This window comes from Colobus angolensis, unplaced genomic scaffold (genome assembly GCF_000951035.1).
Source record: "Colobus angolensis palliatus isolate OR3802 unplaced genomic scaffold, Cang.pa_1.0 Scaffold149, whole genome shotgun sequence".
Lineage (NCBI taxonomy): Eukaryota > Metazoa > Chordata > Mammalia > Primates > Cercopithecidae > Colobus > Colobus angolensis.
The window spans coordinates 3,201,722-3,205,200 of record NW_012114588.1 but is presented as its reverse complement, the minus strand read 5'-3'; the positions used below and the strand labels follow the sequence as shown (position 1 = coordinate 3,205,200).

Sequence of the window (3,479 nt, the reverse complement as noted above, 5' to 3'; positions counted from 1 at the left end):
GTCCCAGCTACTCGGGAGGCTGAGGCAGGAGAATGGCGTAAACCCGGGAGGCGGAGCTTGCAGTGAGCTGAGATCCGGCCACTGCACTCCAGCCCGGGAGACAGAGCGAGACTCCGTCTCAAAAAAAAAAGCTTCCTCTGGGAGCCCAAGTGCCCGACGCTAAACCCTAACAATGAGGGCAACGTGGGGCGGAAAACACGGTCTGTCTTCTTCGCCCCGGGAATGGAGCTGAACTTCCAATGGGAAGGGTTCGGTTTTCTCTCTCACCTCCTCGGGAGGAAGAAGCTGGGGTGAGAGACAAGAATTCAGCCTCAGAGGACTTTCTTTTTAGGGTGAGAAAGCCCTGGGTGTTAGGATCACAGAATCAGAGATCAGATTAGATTAGATTAAAGTTCAACCATTACTAAGCCTGTCTGTATCCCGTGCTCCATGAATGAGGGGTCCTATATTCCTTGTTTCTGCTGTGGTCCCAGTGCTCAGACAGGGCTTGGCATACAGCAAGCACTCAGTAAATAGTTGAATGGATGAATGGATGCCTCACTTTCCTCATTTATACAACAGAAATCATGGTACCCCCCGTATTCACTATCAGTTGCTATGTAACAAATTAGCCCCAAATTACCTGGTGGCTTAAAACAACAGTCACTTTATTCCCGCTCATAATTTCCATGGGTCAGGAATTTGGGATTTTTTTTTTAAGACGGAGTTTTGCTCTATCGCCCAGGCTGGAGTGCAGTGGTGTGATCTCGGGTCACTGCAACCTCTGCCTCCCTGGGTTCAAGCAATTCTCCTGCCTCAGCCTCCCCAGTAGCTGAGAATACAGGTGTGTGCCACCCCACCCGGCTAATTTTTTGTATTGTTAGTAGAGACAGCGTTTTGCCATGTTGGCCAGGCTGGTCTCAAATTCCTGATCTCAAGTGATCTCCCACCTTGGCCTCCCAAAATGCTGGGATTACAAGCGTGAGCTGCCGCACCTGGCCAGAATCTGGGATTTTGTGTGGCTCTGTCTCAGGGTCTTTCATGCCACTGAAGTCAGACAGTGGCTGGAGTCAGAACAGGAGGAGACTGGCCAGGCGTTTCTCTCTCTTCATGGAGTCTCGGGGCTTCTCCAGCGGTTGGCTTTGGGCTTCCTCACACCATGGTTGCCCCAGGGCTCCCAGGCAAGTGCTCTGGTGAGGAAAGTGGAAGCTACTTCAATGCTATAACCTAGTCTGAGAAGTCACAGAGCGTCACTTCTGCCACAGGCCCAGGCCCATCTGGATTCAAGAGGAGGGAACGTGGACTCTGCTTCCAATGGGAGGAGTGTCGGTGTCCCATGGCAGGAGCACGTGGGGTGGGGGAGCTCGTGGCCATCTTTGGAGATTCAATCTGCCGCCGCTAGGAGGAGGCCAGACTGACATTCAAACCCACGCAGTTGGCCGGGCGTGGTGGCTCAAGCCTGTAATCCCAGCACTTTGGGAGGCCGAGACAGGTGGATCACGAGGCCAGGAGATCGAGACCATCCTGATCTACACGGTGAAACCCCGTCTCTACTAAAATATACAAAAAACTAGCCGGGCGAGATGGCAGGCGCCTGTAGTCCCAGCTTCTCGGGAGGCTGAGGCAGGAGAATGGCGTAAACCCGGGAGGCGGAGCTTACAGTGAGCCGAGATCGCGCCACTGCACTCCAGCCTGGGCGACAAAGCTAGACTCCGTCTCAAAAAAAAAAAAAAAAAAAAAAAAAGTTCAAACCCACGCAGGCCGAATGCAGGCCCTGACTCTGCATCACCGCTGCACGGGCTGCCCCAGGAGAGGCCAAGTCTCTCAAAGACCTGAAGCAGACTGCGCGTACTACACAGTGAGGCCCACAGCAAATACCCTTTGCAAATACAAGATGCCTGGGTTCGTTTACCGTGGCTGTCCTAACAAAGCTCCACAAAGGGGGTGGCTTCAAACAACAGAAATGGTCTCCTTACAGGTCCAGAGTCCAAAAGGCTGAGACCACAGTGTGGACCGGGCCATGCCTTCTCTGAGGGCTCTAGGGAGGAGCCGTCTTTGCCTCTTCCAGCCTCCGGGGTTGCTGGGAATCGGGGGTGTTCCTTGGCTTGTACATGCACCACGGCAGCCTCTGCCTCAGCTTGTACTCGGCCTCCCCGCTGCCTGTCTGTGTCTGTATCTCTCCTCTTCTTACAAGGACATCAGCCGTATTGGACCAGGACCTACCCTAATCCAGTATGATCTCATACTAACAAATGACATCTGCACAGATCCTCTTTCCAAACAAGAAAGGCTCTGGGTGGACATGAATTCTGGGGACATGATTCAACTCACAATGGCCCTGTCTGATTTCCCAGTCATGCCCTGCCTATGTTCCCTCATGAGGCTCTACACAGCCCTTTAAATGGGGGGACATGGCTCCTGGGTCACTGAGCACATCCAGGAGGATGCAACCACCCTCGGAGGGCCTAAAACGCTGAGCCCGAGCGGCAGTGGCCACCTTCACTGGGGAGTAAGGTCGAGGAGGGGAGACAGACAGAGGGCCTTTGGTGGCCTGCCAGCGCCTCCCTCACTTCCCACCTGTCACAGGACTTCTTCCGGTCCAGCCGGCTCTGCTCCTTGGTTGACCCTCCCAAGCACAGTGTGTCCTCTCCGGGGATGGCTCTATTAATAATCCTCATGTGGGTGTTCTGGGACGGCCATTCATGCTTCCCGTCCTCACGTGTGGCCCCCACTCTACGCCATTCATGAGAGTGACCCCCAGGCGTGGCTGGCTCCCTCCCTTTCTCCACCGCCAGCACGTCTGCAGGATCCAGGTTGCCGTGTGTTTGCTGTTCACAGCGACCCATGAGTGAGAGGCGGCCGTGTTCACACCATAGTTTAAGTTAACGATGCCCGGCTGGGACGTGCGCTGTGTGGCCCTCCTCAGGAACTACAGTGTGGCAGAAGAAAACACCCTGAGCTTCCTCTCTTCTCTTTCTCCTGCTGATATTTTGCTGCCCCCCCAACAATCGTTGAATCCAACGTAAGCTGTAAAAGGCAGCTTCGCGAGTGCTAAGGGGGGTAGGGAAGGATGGAGAGGGGGTCTGCAGGGGCAACTAAAGATTCCCAGCACGAAAGGCAACCACTATCTATCAAGGATACTCATCCATCTAATGGGGATAATAATTTATCCTAGGGCTGTTGCTAAGGCTGAGTTAATACAGCTGAAGTGTACTAACAAGGTTAATGGCGCCCACCTGAGTTCAAATCTTTGCACACGTCCTCACCTAAATGTAAAAACTCAACAAAGAATGCAAATGAAGCCATGACTCACTCCTTCAACATTACTCGGAGACAGAAACCAAAAAACTTCAAATAATCTGCAGGTAGGAAAAAACCACCAAATACCAGCAGACCTCCCGCTGCCACTATAGGTCATAAGCAGGGTCAACAGGGCAAGGGAGGCTTAAAGGACTCAATACAGGCCGGGCATGGGGGCTCACACTGGTAATCCCAACCCT

At 53.4% G+C, this 3,479-nt stretch overlaps 1 pseudogene; it reads right to left on the bottom strand.

Annotated features, from left to right (window-relative positions):
- The window catches only part of LOC105507384, a 6,072-nt pseudogene extending 3,247 nt beyond the window's left edge, over nt 1–2,825 (bottom strand).
- Nucleotides 2,826–3,479: the final 654 nt, after the last annotated feature.